This window comes from Erithacus rubecula (genome assembly GCF_903797595.1).
Source record: "Erithacus rubecula genome assembly, chromosome: 1".
Lineage (NCBI taxonomy): Eukaryota > Metazoa > Chordata > Aves > Passeriformes > Muscicapidae > Erithacus > Erithacus rubecula.
The window spans coordinates 6,012,612-6,033,866 of NC_136658.1; the positions used below are offsets into that span (position 1 = coordinate 6,012,612).

General features: G+C 35.1%; 1 protein-coding gene and 1 long non-coding RNA gene across 5 annotated transcripts in view; both read right to left on the reverse strand.

Annotated features, from left to right (window-relative positions):
- Positions 1-21,255, reverse strand: part of CADM2 (cell adhesion molecule 2) — a 549,455-nt gene that overhangs the window by 431,058 nt on the left and 97,142 nt on the right. The window lies entirely within an intron of this gene.
- LOC306799333 lies at positions 16,461-21,024 on the reverse strand. The gene is made up of 3 exons (XR_013773580.1): positions 20,950-21,024; positions 18,713-18,980; positions 16,461-16,553 (listed from the first exon to the last, which is right to left on the reverse strand). It is a non-coding gene; the product is annotated as an uncharacterized lncRNA (long non-coding RNA).

Below are 21,255 nucleotides of genomic sequence, written 5' to 3' on the forward strand. Positions count from 1 at the left end.
AGCATTATTTGGCAAAAATAAATTGCAGTGACCATCATATCTTCCAACAGTGTTTATTTTAAAATGGGCCATGAAGGAAATCTTAGATTTCCAATATTCTCAATCAGTAAGCCTAGCATATTACAGCAGCTGTACTAACCACTCTGTAAATAAAACACAGATAACAAGCTAAAAAAAACTATAATAGATCATGTCATAAATGAAAATTTAGGGCAGGTAACTTGTGTTTCAAACTTCAAAAATTATTAGCAGGAAGGAAAAAAAATTGCATGCAAAAAGACAGGGATTACTTCACATTTTTAAGCTTTTCCTCAAAGTCCCTTACATAATCACTGCAATTAAATGACAAATAACAAGCAATGAAACAAATCACAATGGAGAAAACAACCCCCCCATAATTTGGGACATCCTGATAAATATACTGAAGAATGAAAAGAAAAAATGGCTTAAGTCATGTGTAAACATTTCCTGCATTAAACAATATTATTCCACAGAATTTGGAAAATATCTCGAAGTGAGAGTCATTAAGTACTGACCTGGACTAGATGAAGCATTCCTGTGCCAGCTTTTGCCCTTACCTTTGCTGATGGGAGTGTCTACAAGCTTAAATTCCCTAAGGATTTTGGCAACTCTCTGACCATGGAGAAGATGCTAGATTAAACTGGAAGGGGCATTCAGGAGTTATCAGGTCCAAAGCCATACCCACAGCAGGGGTGACTGCAGTCATGCCAAGAAGCTCAAGGGCTGTGTCTTGAAATAAACCCACCTGCAATGTCCTTTCCTGCAAACAGCTGTTTCTAGCCCTGATATTCTAGAGTATCAAGCACTCCCATTAAAAATTGAAATTAAAAGAAGAATTATTTCAATAGAAGCTAATATTTTATAGCATCCAATCTAAAAATCTGCAGTGCAATAAAATATATCATCTCACAAGTAGGCATGATACCAATCAACACTAAGACATCCCAGTAAACATGTCACAATAAACTGCAGTGAAAGAAGATGATACATAAAAAAGTGATAGATGACTGTACTGGGGAAGCCACAATTTTTCAAAGCACTGCCATAGTCAAAAGACAGTAACATCTGAGAATAATAATGACTAATTAGCTGTAATACATTTCATGTTTAACTGGCATTGCTTGAGGAGAGTTAATTCCTAAACCTTTAATAGATCTTATATCACTGGGGATGATCAAGGGCCTTACATAAAAAAAATGCTACAGTCAAGAGCATAAAATATATAAAGAATCATCTTAAGATTTTCTGAAGACATGTTTTATTTGATGTTACAAAAATACTTTATCCTGTAGCCTTGCAGCTATTTAGGCAGGAGGTCACAATATGTATATTTATATATATAATTGTATGTGTGTACACTCAGATGCACAAACAGCACAAGGAGCTGTTAAACTTTACTTCAAATACTGCATGAAGAAACCTAATAAACCCCTGTAGCTGAGATTTATTCTCTTGCTGTGAATCGGCTTGAAATATCACCATAATAAAAAAAAAAGAGGAACTGTCATAAGTTTCTCACATGATACTTGATCTAAAGTAAAAAATAAACATATAGGTTTATAAAATTAAAAGGAAGATATTGGACAAAGTCAATGGATTTCAGAAGTCTGGCTTCTTCTCTAAGGATGCTGCTTAACAGAGAAAAGGCAGTATTGACTCTTCTCTCCAGTCTTATACCACTTAGACCCATGTTAGTTTTAGATTCTGCTATTTCCACAATAACAATATTTTTCCATATAAACATCCTCCATAATCAAGTTTTCAACATCATCAGGTCTGTCTCAATAGTGACAAAGTCAGCTTTCCTTCATTATAAAATGAAAACCAAGAAGACTTTCATGTAATGATTGATTTTGTGGTACAGTCAGAGAAGGTAGAATCTACTTCAAGGGAACAAAATTCATACTGATGAAAGACTTCTCAGGTCATCTATAAATATTACAGTAAAAGTAGCATCAGATTCAAACAGAGAGAAACATATAACTGATTCAAGGAATATAACAAGAAACAAAATGTCTTGGCATGCAAGCAGTAAAATGGGCTTCACCCAATAAAATATCTAGAAATACAAGCTATATGTCAAATCAGCTGGTCAGAAATAGAAAATAAATTGGCAAAGAAAAAGTCCTGACACTCAAAAGTGAACTAACACAGAAACAGAAAACTTAAACTTACTTTTACCCCAGGGTCAATCTCAAATACCTTAAAATACATCTCTTACAGGCAGTAACATCAAGATATAAAACTTCTCTATCATGCACCTTTTTTTGTTTTGTTTATAAGCTGTTCATAACAGGATAGAGCAAATTCTTAAAACATCTTGCATAAACACAGTATTAATATACTTCTAAAAGGCATTTATTGGTTCTATGTAAATGCATAGTAATGAAAACAAGATGTTGCTCAGCACTGAAACACAAAGGGAGAGATAATATTCATGTGAATCACTTGAATTAGATGCATCAATTTAATAACATTGCTGCCTATAGCTATTTATACTTCTTCAGTGAATACTTTAATAGTGAGAAGTACCTGGATGCACTGTGCTTTCATCCTAAGTTGTCTAAACTAACAAATAATAAAATTCATGCCAGGTCTGAGAAGTTGAGTGAGCATCCAGACTGTGCAAAAATTGCTTTATTGCTTCAACTGCAATCTAGCACAAATATCTGTTTCTTATGCCATGGGATTAGAAATTAATAAAATCCCTTTTAATGGCACTATTTCATGACAAAAAGCCAGCCAATGTTTCTGTGCTCCAGTTAAAAAGTGCAAAGGGAAAAGGAAGAAGACAAGGACAGAAAAGATCCGAGAGAAGAAAGAAAGAGGAAGAAAGCTGAAGTTACTGCTTCCAAATTAATAAATGGCTATATTAAGATTTATGTAAGACACCTGAAGGACTCAAACACCAAACTCTCTTCAGAGTTAAATGCTGGTTTACAAAAGCTTAACCTTTTTAGCACTAGGTATTGATACATTTATTTATAAATACATAATTATATGCTAAATATTCAAGTTAAATCTTCAACTTATGTGATGAAAAAATGCACCAAATATAACTTATGACAGTAGAAAGATCGATTTTATTCTTAAACAGAGGAAGATAAAAAAAAAAAAAGCCCTGCCAATTTAGCAGTAACCTCTGAGATTCTAAATTGTGGAGGTAAGGTAAAAAAAAAAAGATAATCAATATGACAGATATAACTTGTCTTTCCAATGGTGCTTTTTTTATTCTTTTATGAAAGTACATTTTTTTGTCCAAGAGTTGGCACAAGTTTTGATTTAAAGAGTACTTACAGCTAGCTGATGAAATATTTGTAGTACTCAGCACTAAAAAGAAAAATATAAATGCATAATGAATTAATATATCTGCTTTGCTGATGCTGTTAAAATGTCACATGAATTTTATCAGGTAAAATTCTGGGAGCCAGGAACGTTCCCATATGTGTCTTGCACAAAGGGGAGGGCTGTAACCATTAGAATCAACCCTAATCCAAACTACTGGGAAAGAGAAGGATTTTCTCAGCTGAAAAGATCCCAGGCTTTATCATCTTGCAAGAGGTTGGGTTAGCACATACCACCTACCCTGACATAATCATTCATTCAAACTTTGGTTTATACTGGAGAGGAGAAAATTCCTCACTTCTCTTCAGTGTCTCATTTTGTCTACCAAGAAGAAAAATATTTGAAGGCAGAATGATGCATTAAACACCAGATGAGCTTCCCCCAGCTGTCCTTGCCACAAGTCCAACACAGCTACACTTAAATATGAAAATGACAAACATCTGCTATCACTTCTTGAATTATCACTGAAAAAGACAACAAGGGTGAGGTTAAAAACCACTAAGCTATTCTCTAATCAGAATAAGCAAGAAATAATCTTTCAGAGCTGAAACTAAAAGCAGGGACCCTCCAGCCCAAGAGAAATAAAGAAAACCTCCAAAATCACTTTATACCCACAAAATACACAGGGATCATGGTGGATTTTAGAAATTTTCCTGATAGTTGAATCTTCAGCAAATACAAAAGAAAATTACTGAGCAATTATATAGAGCATAAGGTACAGTTAAGCATTTACTGGAATTTAATTGTTATTAATTGTGCCACTGTCTGTTGTAAATCACCAATTACACACAATATACTGCGCTTCATTGCTGTGCATAAAACCCACATGTTTGCACATATATACATGCATACACACATGTTCACAAAAACAGCTAGTATTTCTCATTATTCTTAATTAAGATGGAAATCAAAACCACTATTAAAAGCTAATTTCCAATTTCATTTAATAAAAAGTGAAAGAAAGTTACAATAGGGTATTGCTAGAAGGGAATTAATGCTTTCATAATGAGATTTTTTTTGCCCTCTTCCCTTCCTCTGTTTATGTTTTTAAAAGGAATGACAGTCCTCCTGAAGACTATGGAATTGACATTGCTGAAAACCAAAACACTCTTGATCCTTAGCTCAGCTAAACCTTGGGAAAAACCACAGAAATCTTCTCAGCCAATAGTTCCAAACTGCCCCAGCAATGTCCTGAGGTGCTGGATTGTCCTTGACCTCTCACAGAGCCTGCTGAAACCAATGCCAATTACTGTCAGTTTTGTTGGTTTATTCTGCAGTGTAGGCACCTGTAGAGTCTGAAATCAAGCACAATTGCAATTGCTTTCACCCAGGTCACCACACAGCCATCAGCTGGTAACAACTGCCACTCATTACACCCACTGCAAATGTCATCAGATTGACAGCACTGATAGGAAAGCCACTGTTTTTTCCTCTTCTCAAACCCAGACTATCAATTTCTCATGTTGAAAGGAGTCAGCCCTTTCCTCAGAAGTTTGTGTTGCTACACAAATCCATTAAAAACTGCTATTAAATAGATGTCTGGACTATATTTAACAAGTAGAAACATAAAGCAATTTGCCTAGAACAAAGAATATTCTCAAGCCACTTGTTCCTCAACAACACATGGAAAGAATATTTACATGTGCTGGGCAGGAGAAAATGGGGAGAAGGGAAAGGAGAGTGTGAACTTTTCATGTTCTGGCAGGTTAATAAATACAGATGTTGGTAGAACAAAGACAGAAAACCTCAAGTCAGATGTCTCTCACAATTGCACACTGCTACCAGCATCTTCCCAGCTATTTTAAGAGGGCTCTCGGTCACCTCTGCCAATACAAAGCCCAAGAAACTGAGAATAGCAACAGCAAATTTTAGAAAACAGTCCAAGTCTTAAAGTATTCTGCTAGCCTAACTTCCAAATAACAATCAGGTGGAATACAGTGACATGTTCCCCCAGAAACAGAAGTTCAACTCACACCAAGATCAATGGCAAGGAACATTTGTGACTTGTACAAGTCACAAGTAGCCCAGGACTTGAGAAGGTGCCCTGCTGAACATCAGAGAGATAACTTATTATTTGTCAGGAAATTACTAAGCTCACATAAACAGCTTTCTTTTGATCTACTGCCCCAGGAGAGCCCAACACATAAGGACAGAGACCTCTCTTCACCCTGCTAAAAGTGTTGTTCCTCATGCCATCTCCCCAGCTTCCTTAGCAAGAGCAAAACATTCAGGCTAAAAATAATATAATCCAATAAAGATCATGACAGGCCAGTAAAAGTCCAATAAAAGAAGATGGGGTAAGTAGAAGATGAGAGTCCAATAAAATGCAACTGGCAATTTTAAGAACCCATCAAAATAAGAAACAATCAAAAAGAATAAGCCAAATGACATCTTAGTGGAGGTCAGCAAATACATTTTTCACCCAATTTCTTAGATAAAGTTCAGAGATCTCAGAACAAAATGATTGTCAGAGTGACCTTCCCTCAAATCAAGGAAAGGGAGATGTTTTAGCTGTGAGAAACGCTATTAGTATTAAGTTTTTCAAACTCTTACAGAATATATTGTTAACAACTCAGTACTCCCCTCCTCTGGGCAAAACTAAATAAAACAGAATTCAGTAAACATGTCTTCCTTTTCCCGTGTTCCAAATTTTTCTATATCTATATAACTTTACTTTTATACCTATACAAAGAATATTTCATTTAGTTTACCAATTCAGATTTAAGACAGTGACAGGTGTAATGGTCATTGCATGGAACAGACACTGTATTCAGACTACCACAACACATAATAAAAGTCATTACATTGATGAAAAAGCTAATATTACTACAAGAACAAAATTCTATTACTTGTGCCCCTCATTTCTCCCTCTATTTTTCTGTTTCTGGCTGGTTTTCTTACTGTTAGCAACTGAATTATTTCTTGAATCGCTATTAAAAATAAGACCCCCAAGTTGCACGCTGAAATTCTTCCCTTCTTACACACTAAAAAATTCCAGGAAGTTGATTCGTTGTATCTCAAGGACATAAAAATTAAGTCAAGTATCTCAAAATATCATTTTCCTATTATACTTTGCTCTTCAATATATATATTAGTCTCCAAAAATTCAAACTGCCATCACTGATGGAAACTTTATGAAATATTCCAAGGAAGTCACTCAATGAAAGCACCCAAAATATGAAGCATTATTCCTTAATACATTTTGATTGTTTTAAAGGGAGATTAATACCTTTTCCATGAATTAGGATTATATAAATGTTAACCTTATGAACCTCCTGCAGAGAAACCTTTAGTATAGAAGGGACAGGCAACTAAAGCAACAGGTAAACAAAAAAAAAACCAAAAAAAAACAGGGTTAAAATGCAAGAAGAAATTTAGAAAAAATAATTTCATAAAGCAAAAATAGTGGATATTCCTAGCTAATATACTGGATCCCATTACTATGTTGCCATTTGTTTAGGATTTGTGTCACATCTTCAACAAATATTTTCTCCCATTGCCATGATTCATAATAATGCTTAAAAGGCTTCTGATTCTCAGTGCTTGTTTTACACTATAAATAATTTCTTTCTCAAGTAGATGTCAGATATGAGAACTAATTAGATTTAGGTTACTAATTTCTTTTATTCCACAAGCATATATACAGAGATAACCTAGCATATGGCAAAATACTAATTAATAGGAATACATAACAAGACAGTGAAAAGCATGCTAGGAAACAGGTTTTTTAACCATAATACAACCAGTTCTGTTAAAATCAGATATTTTAATAGAAAATTCCTTCCTTCTGATATTTGCACTTACAAGCTGTACTGTAAATAGTGCTTATTTGTAGCAGCCTGAATCTTACTCAAAACACTAAATTTTTCAATTAAAATTTAGAGAAGAAACCCTAAAAGCCAAAATGTGAAAGCATGAAAAAAATGCTGCAAAGTTGTAGAGGAAATATTGAAAATAATACAGAAAAAAAATATAGTACACAAGTGAGATGGGCCCAATTCTGACTTGAAGTCAGGAATAAAAATAGCTGGTCCTAAAACGAGAAAAATAGACACTTTAAATTGCAACTTTCAATGGGTGACAATTTGAAGTGTGCTGTGAAAATCAGATTGACTCAAATGATGTGTTTTCTTATTAAATAGCAAGCTAAAGAAGAGAAGATATTAATGGAAATCCTCTGACCATCCACCTCTCTACCAACTTCTTCCAATGTCAGATGGAATTAAACAACAGAAAAAAGATCCATTAGTGAACATACAAACAAACGGAATTATGGATAATTCTGATATCTCCTACATTAAAAAAAAAAAATCATGTTTTAGGAGGAGGACAATGACAGGAAAGAATAAGAAAGATCACAAACAGATGAGCTGTTTCCACTAAAAAACTCAATAGTTCAGAAGAATTATCAAAACTTGAATAACTTATCTTACCCTTAGATTGTCACTACTTGATGAAAACGTCATCTTTTTTCTTATTGTATTTTTTCTTTTATAGTTTACAACCTTCTCTATTTTGAAACAGGTTTTAGTGAAAAACTCTTCCCACAACCTGCAATTTTGTCTTCTAATTTTGCTTCAAGCCCCTATCTTTTAGTGAAAAACAATATTTTTCAAAACATCAAGGTGGTTTTCTGTTCTACTTCCACACCAACTCACACTTTTTTTTTCTGTAGAAGAATGCATCCCAAGCTGATGAATTTCTGCACTGTGTGTCTCACAGAAATTCTAAGTTATTCTCAGCTACACCAATCACCATTTCTGTCATAATGAACATTCCTGACCCCAGGCTAATAAAACCAGTGTCAATTAATCGCAACTTAATATTTTGCAAATAATAGAAGTGTGATGCAGTAACAGCAATTTTTTTGTACATGTTACAGCAGCAGCTGTTCTGATTTGCTCATTTTCCTGTCATTTGCTTTCAGATGTCCTGATTCCAAGCCTTTATGCTATGTTCTTGTACAAAGCCTTGCAAAATCCAGTCATCTGGACAACCCTAAACTACAGATAATGAATACCAAGGCATCATAAAAACTGAACATAAAATGCCCCAGCAGGTAACCATAATGACACTGCTTTAAAATTGTACTATGCTAAAGCTTTAGAAGGTTGCATCATAAAATTGCCAAGTGATTAATTTAATATACCCATGGCTGCCACAGTGATTGCAGAGGAAAGGTACAAACAGGTGTAGAATATCCAAGTGTTTGTCTGACTGGTACAGGCAGGTGTGAAGGAAACTGAAGTGAATCCTGACATAGCCAAATAAAGAACCACTATGAACTGCTACAGCTGAAGTATAGGTTTATTTTGTGGCTTTGTTTCCATGCAATAAGGTCAAACCCAAAATATGGAACCATATATCTTGCACTGGACCATTTATTCCACTACACACTAAATGTTTTGCATTTTATCAGAGCTACTGCCTGCAGCTTATTCCTTTGTATTATCACCACTGTAGTTATCACCTGCATTAAATTTCCATGTAAACATTTTCCTGGTGTCTCTACACCAAAGGATCAGCTTCAGCTAAATACATTTTCCAAACTGGATCTCCTTATTTGTCCAGCTTTCTCTTTATTATGTGCAAGTTCTGATCTAAGCCTAAAGCATGAAGGCAATCAATGCTGAAGAATGACTAGAAATGGTTTCTTTATTCCACTCCTCACTGAATAGAAAGTTTCCATTTTCTCCCTCAACATCTTTACTCTATCAATTTGACAGGGGCACACAGTTCTACACTCCACTGCCCTCAGTCCAGAACTGTACACAGCTTTTCTATCTTTTCCTAATAAAAGCATGATAAATGATATTCTCTAGTGAAAACTACTTGTCTTCCCTCATAAGTGTCATCTTCCTTCTAATTGCTCTATACTTTATCAAAATGCATATTAGAGTAAAAATCCAGTGTCAGTCAAAACTTAGGTGCATGAAATACAAAAGCTTATTTGAACAAGCAGAAAATGGAAATCATTACAGCACAATAAATGCTAAACTAGTTAAGCCAGGATGTAAGACACCTGTGATAAAATTTACACTATGATATCCTAACATTTTTTGACAGATCACTGTACCTGAAAAATATTTGTCTTACAGAGAAGCATTATTTAAGATGCACTGTTCAAAGATAATTGGAACAAAATGGCAAATAGAAAAACACTCACTCAAGTAAAGATTTCATCAAGCCTGGCATGTCAAGACAGCACACTGCTAACTGTGAAAGCAAAGCATAGCAAATGTCCAGGGAAGCCCTTGAAATCCCAACAGTACAAAAACAGGGGTCTCCTGCCTTCATCCCCTGTGGCTCTGGCAGAAGAGATTCAGCTCTGCAGGTGTTTGGTCCTTGCTAAAATGAGCCCTGATTTGCCTAATGGGCTCCTGGTTCTGCAGGGACCCAAGATACCAATGATGGCCTTTTGTACTTTTTCCCCTTGCTGTCCCATCACATTTCTGGTTTTCAGGCTTCAATAAATTTGATTTTAGAGCATTGATGTGCTGTGCTATTGTCTGCTGACTTGTCCCATGAACCCTTTTAAACCTATCACCATTTACTTGTTTACTCATTAGGAGCTCCTTGAGGACTTATGTTTCCCAAATCAAAGTAGGTGAAAACTGAAAAATCATACTTCTTTACATTCTTCAATTTATTGTAGCTCAAATTTGAATAGTATAAGTACACTATTAATAAAAATTCTGAAGAATTTCAGGAGGAGCATGGTATAACTAATTTCATTGGGCAGCATGAAAGGAAAAAAAAAAAAAAACACACAAAGGTGAGGTCTTGACCAAGGCTTTTAGTGAAAAGTAAAACAATGTTTCATGGTGCTAAGCCTCCAGCACCACATTCCCCCTTTGATCACATCCCACTCTTCTCCTTTCTCCCTTTCCCAGTGCCTTCATATATGGACAATAAAACAGGTCACTTTATATTAAGTTGTCCCCTTAAATGTGAACTAAATCTATATCAACTTCTGTTATCTCACCATAAAAGCCAAAAAAACCACCAAAATTAAGCACAAGCCACTTCCTCTATGTTTTATCAAGCCATTTTACAAGTACTTTTTTCAGACAGAAGATAGTTTAGAAACTCAGTTTTTCTGTCATTTTTCAGACATTCTAAAATCCATTTGAAAGCTTGCCTGGTCATGCTACAGAACTCAAAAGCAGTTGTGATACCAAGAGCACAGACTCTGTCTCCTATTGAGCAGAAGATTATTTTGGCATTTTGGTTACATTAATAAAATATTTATCTACTAATAATTTATTCTTCAAATGCTTAATCAGGCAATAGATTCTGCAAAGTAACCACTTTCATAGCTTCAGTTTGCTACTTGATTTACCTTTTAATAAAGTCTCAGATAAGAAGTAAAGGCACTCATTAACTATGTGCCTTGAAAAAACACTATCCTGGCCTTATTTATCTATGCTGCATACTCACTTTATCTGCTTGCCACTACTGCTCAATACTGTGTGTTCAACCCATATGGTTACTTAAAACACTCCCACAATAAATGAACAGAATAACTCAAGAGATGAAAAAAAACCCAGGAAAATAAGACAAAGTCCATGCCTGACTTACAGAATAAGGTATTTCTGATTTTTACCACAAGAAGATCAAGTTCATTTTTGCTATTATAATTTCCAAAGTGTTCAAATGCATCTACATATGTCCTATATTTGCCACAAACAATTTATATGGTAGAACCCCTTCCTCAAAAAATAACAGGATTGCTTTTAATCAAAAATGATAGTAACTGAGCTTGAAAATAGTTTGGATGCAGAAAATAAAAATAACATTATCTACATGATAAAACAGAAAAAAGTTCACCCATTAAAGTCTTTCTCCATGGGAAATTATTTGTTTAACAGAGCTGGTGCTTAATCATTCCATCCTGTTTTCACCCCTGGGCTTTACTTCTGAAGCACCATAATCAAATACAAGGTTACAATGAAAAGCTGCCTCAGTGCCCCAGTGCACAGATCACATTCTCTTATTGAGCTCCCTGCCCTTTCCTACCTGTCCTTCCTCCCTCCCAGCTTCAAACAAGGAGTACAGCTTGATCTTTTCCTTGATCTTTCTGTAAAAACCAATCTATAATATTGACCTCTAAGAAGCTGCTAGCAATTAGATTTCCCAAGGGATTACCAGAGTGATGCCAATGTTGGATGATTCAGGAAGAGCAAGTAATCCAGGGACTTTTCTGAATAAAACTCCTTCCACTGGAATAGCTGCAGACACACCTTGGCTGAGCAAGAGTGAGTGGTCTTTAGCTGCCTCCCTCTGCAACTCCAGTTATTCCTACAACTCCTGTGTTCCCTGTCAATCCACTCTGGAGCAGCCCTCAAATGCCACAGGCAAATATCCCTCAGCCAAATTTTCCACTGCTTGGAAAAGCATTGTAGAAATGCTTCAAGTAGAAAAGCCTCAAGTGCTGACCATGGGCACAGGGTGATTGGAAGTTTTCCTTTGCTTTCCTTCATGGACATGTGGACTGCTAAAAAAAAGACCACTAAAAACACTTAAGTCTCCAAAATGGATAAAAACAGCATATTCTCTGCATACAGAAATAATTTTCACTGCTCAATAAAAACCTTATTATTCTTTAGAAAGAGAGCTCTCAGCCACTTTAGTACTGAAAATTCTTATACTCTTATACTCTCTTCCTTATGAAGAATTATTTATAATACAGCACACCTTAGGAGCTTAAAACTACATTCAGCAGCCATCAGATATAAATATTTCTTGAGAAATTTTGCACTTGAAAATTAATTTCCCCACATACCCAAGCTCTGCTGTTCTTTAATAAGTTATTCCACAAGAACAATATAATTTGGCTTTTTTCCCACCTTGGGAAGACAAGCAAGTCTTAGGGCCAGATCAATTTTCAGATGAATCCTTTCATTGCACCTCAGATATTTTTACAAGGCATTTTTCCAGACAATTTTATCTCCCAAACACTATAACAAAGCTTATTCAGGAGATAGAGTCAGCACACCTCAGGCTGTTCCAACATCCCCTCTATTTTCACAAACTGAGCCATAGGCCACTGAGGAATATTGCCTGTGATACTTAAGCACTCCCCAGGCATTTAGATTTATAAATCACCTGCCTTTGAATTAAGTTCCTTTCATATGATTAGTGAAAAACTGTCCAGTGTGAGGCCATCAACATTCAAGTCCCCCCACAGATACAGCAAATAATGAAACTTTTAGACCGCAACAACACCAACTCATCCAAAACTAAATGTATCCTGAAGTTACTAGGTGGTCTTGGACATATATTTGTGTTTAAAAAAATTGCAGAAGGATGTGTCAAACTGCTTGTTTTCAGGTTTTTTGTTTGTTTGGGATTTTTGGTGCTGGATGTTAAATGAAAACACCTTCAAGGAACGGCAGCACTCACTGTGTGCTGAACAATCTCCCTGGTGTAGTACATGGAGGTGCTTACATGAGGAAGTCACTCAGTAAATGCTTTCTCAGCTTTTTCACAAACTGAGAAATCCATTCATGCACTGGACAGCAATTCTTTCATGCAATGGAGTGGAAATGAAAGTGCGATTTACGCAATGTTTAAGTTACAAAAAATTAAAACTATTTTTTTTAATCTTTTCAACTTAGTATTTGCAAAACCATTCAAAAACAAAACCAAAAAAAAAATCCCCAAACTAAAAACAACAGAAAACCCAAACTGCTGAAAAACCACTTGACATTACCAACTGTATGATCCATTAGAAACTATTTACTGAATATCAAATCCAAAACAGATTATCACAGTATAAAAAAATAACATGGAAAGCATCAGCCTCCTTTGACTATATGGTGAAGTAAATCTTTATTTAGAAGAAAAGGAAGGCAAGAGAAAGATATCATCTTTGGGATGCCATGTGAGGTGAATGCACAGCACAATCCTGTCAAAGCTGATAGAGAAAGTCACTTTACAGATAACTAGAGTGGCTGCTTTTAACCTGTGCTACTCAGTTTTGCATCTTTCAAAATCCTCCATTAGTAGTCAGAATAAAATAATGAGATTGAATTTTTCTATTGGAACCATTGAGTTTGAGTTAGCAGAAATATGGTTGTAACAAAACCAGCATGCTAACAAGAATCCATGATCCAAATGTGCAAAAAATAATTAGTGAATCAAGGGGTGAAAGAGTAGGTTGCATACTGTGAATCTGTCATTTTGTCCTAGATGTAAACAGGAAAAAAAACAACAATTACTCCAGGCTGGCACTGATGAAAACATATGCAAAACGAGGAAGAAAGAGGAGCCTCTTGCCACTCAGTCATCTTTTGGGATTTGAGGAAGAGTTGTTCTGTCTTTGGCTAGTCCAGATCAAACAAACCAGAGAGGGATGCAGAGGTTTTCAAAGTACTTGAAACTCCTATTGATTTCTGCTCCTTTCTGAAACTGATTCAGAGTTTAACACCAGCATTTTTTCTCCCTCTCTCAGATTCCCCTTCATTTATCTCTTCTCTCCCTTTTTTTTTTCTTCATCTTTTCATTCCATGACTACCTTTCTGAAAAGGGTTTTGATTTAGCCAGTCAAGACTTTCTATTGCAACACTGCCATGAGTCAATGAGCAAAAAGCCCAGCAAAATCAATGACTGAAGGCACAGAAAGATGAATTCTGGCCCAGAGAGCTGGGATGATTGAAAACTTACTGCTCCAGATGCTCATTACCAAGTCTGGTCACTTCAGCACTAAGTTATTTGGACTTGCTCTAGGAGCCATACTCTGATTTAAGGAACAAAATTGAGACAACCCATTAATTCAGCTGCTAATCACCAGGAAGGTGGGAGATATTTTAAAAAACTGCATTTAACTTGTAGAGAAATAATCAGTCAGCACCCTAAAATGGATTGAGTTGTGAAACAGTGTACCTTGGCTTCCAGTGAGAAGCAAAAAACATCCCTTAAGCTTTGGCTACCCAAGCAAATCTGCCAATAGGTGACTGCATAAATAAAAATTACATCTTCCTGTTCTGATTTTTACGAATTTTCTTTATTCTACTTTCAAGGAAGCAATCATTGATAAGGAATAATTTTTTAGCTCATTATGACTAACTCTTTCCACCCAGAAGATCTTCAAAACACAAATTTCTTATAGAACAATCAAAACCAGAAAATTATCACCTCTGCCTCAAAAATGTGATGAGAAACATTTCAAGATAGACTTGATTTGCCAACTGTCCCAATATTATTGCTGCTGAAATAATTTAAAAAAGAAAAAAGAGAGGTGTGGTAGCAGCTGACATTGGAGTAAGCAAATTAATATAATTATTTTGAAGTCATCTTCAGTATTACCACACTTAAGATTTTAGCACTACTTCATACATGAAATAAATGTAATATTATACAGCTTTATTCTGTACTGAGTCACTCTTCCCCTCAAAGAATGAGAGAAATGCTTACTGTAGGATCAAAGCCTCAATCACTTTTTCTCACTGTCTGCTGAAATTACAAAGCAGTCTAGAAAAACAAAGCTACCATGTATAGAAGAGAAGGGAAAATGAAAATTTGCAGTGGGAGCAGTGATGAATAAATAGTAGAAGGAGCATTGTTACAGAACATAAAAGGAGGAACTCAAAGCCAGGAAAGTACATGTCAAAATTTGTATAGAGAAAACGGAATATAGACACTGGATTAAGAAGCTACAACATGGCACATGAAAATTGCAATTGTAATATATGAATTTACTTAGAACACTGCATCAAGTGCAGTCATTTCAAAGACATAAATGAAATAGTGAATGTCTAAATGAAGAGTCAGGAAATGTCTAGAATAATTTACCTTACAAGGAGGATTAAAAATTCACTTCCAAAAGAAGCTCTTCCAACCAGTAAGAATTATATGAAGCATAAAAATACAAATTAATTATAAACTGGATCTACATGGAGTCACTTGGGGTTTTTTGCCTATCTATCCCACAAAACTTTGGGAGTTCATTAGGCTGAATCCAATTCAGAAAATGCATCTGAGGCTATGTCAGTGCTTTTATTCAACCAGGTTGATCTCAAGACAACTTTACTGAATATATTCACAATAAGGGGGTGAAATTTTATTAATAAACCATGTATAATATTATTAAAAAGGGCCAAGTTCTCATTGTTTAATGGACTATATTCAATAGATCACAATCATATCTGAAACCTGTTATTATTCCCTAAAATAGGACTAAGTGAAATGATGCCATTTATCCAGGTTATTTAGCAGGGACAAAAAGACTCATTACTACAAAAAAAAAAAAAAAAAAAGGCCAAAACCCACCAACAAACTCAAGCAGACCCATATCAGTGGAAATAAATTGACCTTAAAATGACTGTTGCATAAGTTGCACATAAGTAAAAAGCACAGGTCTCGTTTAAATATTGAATAGCAATTTCATTATTCTCTTTTACTGAAAGTTCTATAAACCCAGAGAGTAACTTACATAACAAATATGTCATTGATTTGCCAATAAATTAAAGCTCATCTCATTGACTATGGTTTTACAGCCATGGTTACTAGATACACTTTTAGTATTTAGAACGAGACAGTATCTAAGTGCCTTTTATAAAAATTATTTGTAAGAAATCAGGGGCTTGGATGGCACAAAATTAAGTTGCATATTTTTCTAAAAGCTTTCTACTTTTAGCTCATGGTTTCAAGCCAGTGAAAAAAAAACCCAATCTCAGCAACTGAAAATAGTATGGAAAAGTCTACAATATTTTAACAGTAAAAAATATTTAAGTGGTCTAATATTAAAAACCCAAGACATATAGAATGCACCACATACTGTATCTATAATGTCTTACTATGACATGAAGATGCAGAATTCCACTGCCATTGTTGGAACATAACAATTGAATCAATCATGAATTTTTCATAACACAGTACAATTTATTAAAGTCTAACAATTTTTACTGCTGCTACTATTTGGAAAAATAACACTTTGATAAATACTTCTCTAATAAAACTAGATTTGGTTAATCTCTGTCCAAAAGCACAGACTAAACTACTTCACACCAGCATTAACAGCACATTGTTAATGATCTTTATATTGCATTTAGAAAAATCATGTTTTGGCTCCTCTTCTGAGGGACCTAGAACAGCAGTAAAATCTCAGGTCTACTCATAAAGCTTGCCTGGAACTGCTGGCTGTTCTCTGAAAAACCTGCTCATTCCTGTTGAAGCACCTGGCACTTCCAAAAAAAAAAAAAAAAAAAAAGTATATCTGTCTCAAAGTTGCCATACAATGGAAATAAGGAAATTACTAAGTTGTTTAGCTGATCCATCTTCACATGTGGCCTCACATATTTTTAACTATACAAAAAGATAAGAGACTGAAATTTCTAGACAGAAATAAACTTTTCCCTTGAAGATTAATTTATGATTCCTTCCTCGAAAAAAAGCCCCCAAAACAAAGCCAACTAAATCATGCATCTAAATTAAGGCATGGGAGGCAGTTGAGAAAGCATAAAATGGGTTTTACTAGATGAAAGGTAAAACAATAGAAAAGGCCTGGAGTGAGGAAAGTGAGCAAACAGCTCACTCACCATCATTGAGCAGACACCTAACTAGCACAGTCCTATCAGACAATTTGGCTTTGTGTCTGCAAAAAGACTGTATGATCACCATGGAAAAGAGCATCCAGGTAGCCAGAGAGACCCTCTGGGAACGTCATTAATCAGTAGTCTTCATTCTATCCTGATAAATAGCACAAACTAGACTAGAGTTACCTGTAAGAACAGCCAGCAACTTCAAGATATTCTGTGGCTGCTTAGTTGCTCTGCTGTCTTTCCCAAGCTAACACAGGGACCAGATGAACATCTGTCTTCTGGAAGAAAGATCCAGTAATCCTAGAAAAATCCTCCAGGATTCTCACTTATTTATTTCTTTAACATCAAACCAAGAGTTCTTCCTTCTCTCATGCCATACTTTCAGCTCCCAATGAATATCAGCTCCCTCTACTCCCTTCCCTGGCTCCTCTATATCATCTTACTCCTGCCCTCCACTGCTTCTTGCAAGCTGAAAGAAGGATAATATATTTTATTTATATTAGAAGTCACATGGGATATTTTCAGCACTGTAAGTAATCAAACAAAAACATAATAAGATGTTCAATTAAGCTGCAGGTCATAGACAAAGTACATCATGCCCTGTAGCAACACCTCCCATTCAGTGCATAGAAAAATGCTGCAGTCATGACAAATCTTGGTGGAGTTTCTTAGTAATTACCCTGCTTAATTCATGCTGTCATTACATGGTACTTTGATATGGAAAAATATTTGATGTCATGTATACCTATGCACAAAGCTGCTAGCAATAAACATGAATCCTCTCAGCAGAACTTTGTTCTATTTTATGTTTCCCTGGCCAGCATGACTGCCCTCAGGTCATTTACATCACACACATGAAACCCCAGACAGAGTCAGCTTGACATGAATAAGGAACACTACACAAACAGCTCATCTCCATGCAGCTTCAACTTGACACTGCTAAAGGATAATTTGTCACCTTCCATCATAAAGCTATAGAGCCACCTGCAAGCTGAGGTGTGTTAGTCCACACAGTGAATTACCAGTGCTACCATACTGTATCTAGTGAATACACCAACTCATCAAGATAAAAAAAAAAATTAAGAAAACCCATGCTAAATGCACAAAGCAGAAATTAATGGGAATAAAATCTAATTTTAAGCACTCTACAAAATCCCTCTTCCATATATGCATGTACTAGCAAAAAAGCATTTAAAGACAACCAGAAAGTAACTTTTATTTAGGGATACCCAAACATAGCTGGTGTCATAATTGTCTCTTACAGAGTGTACAAAACAGAGAAACTTCCAACTGATCTTTGTTTCACAGGACTTAAAGATATTATTGAATGAATAATTTGGTTTGTAATTGCTGAGATCTAAGAAATGCTCCACAAGTAGCTCTTGCGTATATTAAAAAACCCTATCAAGTCTGGAATATTAGACTTTCTATTCTATTATTTTACTTTGAAGTACAATGCAGGCATTCTAAAGGAGTTGCTTGCCCTAGGAAAAGAAAAGGGATGGGGGAAAGTGCTTTAAATGCACAATACACATTTGTTTGGAAGGGTGGGGGCAGCTTGCAAAATACTAACACACATGAAAAAAAACCCAAAACAAACAACAAAAACCTAGCTCCAAATGGAAAAGAACAAGTAACAGGTTATCAAAACATTATTTCTTTAGTCCAAATAAAACAAGGCACAGTCATAGTATTCAAAAGCCTATTGAATTCAAATTTCATCTCAAAATGGGGCAAATAATCAAGTATTAAAGTCACCTGCAGATGAGAAAATGCTTTATCAAGGTATATTTGAAACAAACCTATTTTATTAGGCACTGTCCTGGCTTCTCAGATTGTTGAGGTACTTCAGGAATTGTGCAGTTTGGCTGCACCTTGATTTTGTAGCTTCAGGAAAGTCTGTATGAATGAAAGGCCTCTGGTTTTGATAGGAAGTGCTATGCCTGCTTCTGTGTCAGCTGAATTTTAAATCTGCTCAAAAGATTTAGGAAAATGTTCCTGTTGTCATCAGTGATTGTCATATTCAGGCATTTTATGGTTCAATTCATACCACAAACCAAGCCTAAAGGTCTGGGGGAGAAAAGAAGAGGAACAGTAGAGTGGAAGGATGGATATATTCTGGTTTATAGAGCCAAAGATCTAAGCAGTGTTAACTCCAAGTCAGTGAAGTGTTCACATCAACCTTTATTTAAGCCATAATGAAATAGCAATCTGGCTACAAAAACAGGAGTCAAAACTGCCTTTTTTTCTTTTAAAAACTGTGCAATAAACTGTCTCCAACACTTAAAAAAGCCATTACTGCTGTAAATAGTAACAGAAGTTGACTTATAGAAAAAGACCAATTTTGGTATGTAAGCAAAGCTGATATAATTAATCAACATGTCAGAAGATATTCCTGCAAAAACTTTTAAAGGCAGCTATTATTTAAAAATGCAATTCAGCTTATTTACAAAATACTGTATTTGGATTACACAGTGCATCCAGTCACATTTAGTAGTTGCTTAAAATTAAAATGGCATTGGTATTTTGCAACTGATTTGCTCCTAATACTCTTTATTAACTTATTTATGTTAAAGTTTCACTGTAGTTTGCTTAGATTTCCAACTTCATTAAATGCAATTCACATTATTTCTATACAGCATAGAAGATCAATAGTCTAATCTACATTCAACAGCTGTAAGTCACCAATATTTGGATCTGTTCTTACACTATCAGAGGCTTTCCAATAGCTAATTAATGCTGACAAAAATATTCCAGGTTTTTTTGAAATATTGCTTTTATGTTAGCAATTACTCATAGAATAAGGAAGATTTTGGTTCATTATTAATTTACTTATTCCTGGACTACCATATTCAAAGCTATGCTTCTAAAGAGAATCCAACCTAGAACATAAATCAATGGCCTTAATAATTCTTTTGTGAACTTGCTTTAAGTTTGTTCATAAGATCAATGCAACTGTGACTAGCTCCCAACAACAGAACTGGTAAGACCAGACAAATCACACTTCAGTTACTTCATTTGGTAGATTGAGATACCCAGAGAGATGGAAATTACTCAAAAATCCCTTTAAAACCTATGAACTACTGCCACATTTGAATCAATTTTGGCTCTGTAAATATTCCATACATTGTACCTATTAAGGAATCACTGAATAAAAAAATTGAAAACCACAGAATATTTTCCTATGGGATGAATTACTGACCCTCAAAATCAAGATTTCCATTCAGTTCTGATATATGTTATATATATATGACTAATATAACAAACATTCCCAACAAAAACACCCGTTGCCACTGGAGTTGCTGGTAATGTTGCACAATGCATCCCAACAGGGCTGGGATTACAGGAAAAGTCTTTACTGCCAGTTTTTCCCATCATACACTCAGTGGTTGATAAGTAGTAAATCTGGCATAAGCAAAGAACTTTTTTTTTATGTTCTGGAAGACTTTTAAACAACGTTTCTTTTTTTTTCCAGTTATAAAAGCTATAAATGATGCAAATCCCAACTAAGAATTATATAAGTTGAGTATTAACCTACAAAGACATTTTTTTCCTAACAACTTTTGCAGAGGAAATAAAACTCCAAAGCATAATGCTGAACATTAAGTTCAAAGCACAACAAGTTTATTCATAAGTTTTGCAGCCACAAAAACAGTTCTCAATCTGTGAAATAGTTTTCTGAATTTTAGTCTTTCATGGAACACTTGCTCCTACACAAACCACTTTCACACTTACAATTCTAGAAGTACAAGCCTTCCCTACACACATTTTAAACAACAACAGGACACAACAATCAGACAACTCCATTAAACTGAGTACACAATCCAAGCCAAGCTTCCCCATATAAAATACAGTTTAAAACCTTTTGCTCATTTTTATAGCATGTTAATATAGCAGCCAATTGTGGCACACACCAATGAGAATTAAAACACCATTGTAGGAGTTAGTATAAATTGTTCATTTTTGATTGTGTGCTCATTAAAAAAAAACAAAAGGAGAAAAAACCAACAAAATAATAAGCAGTAGCTTTCTCACTTACCCACCATGTACTATAGAAAAGCAATAAGGATAGTTGGCAAGCAGGAATTCTGTTAACCTTCAGTTACTCACCTAGAAAAAAGAAGAGAAAGGGATAAGAACTCTTGGTGGGAGGAGGAAAAACATGACAGTTAATTTGAAATTAATTAGCTCCCACATTTATGAGATTTTTTAATTGAAATATATCAAATTCAGTTAAAAGGATGGAGATGGAAATGTTTGACAGCAAAGTGGATCACAAAACAACCATTTGATAAAAGTGTCATTTGTGTAAAATCCAAGCAGCTCATTCAGCTGGAGCACTGAC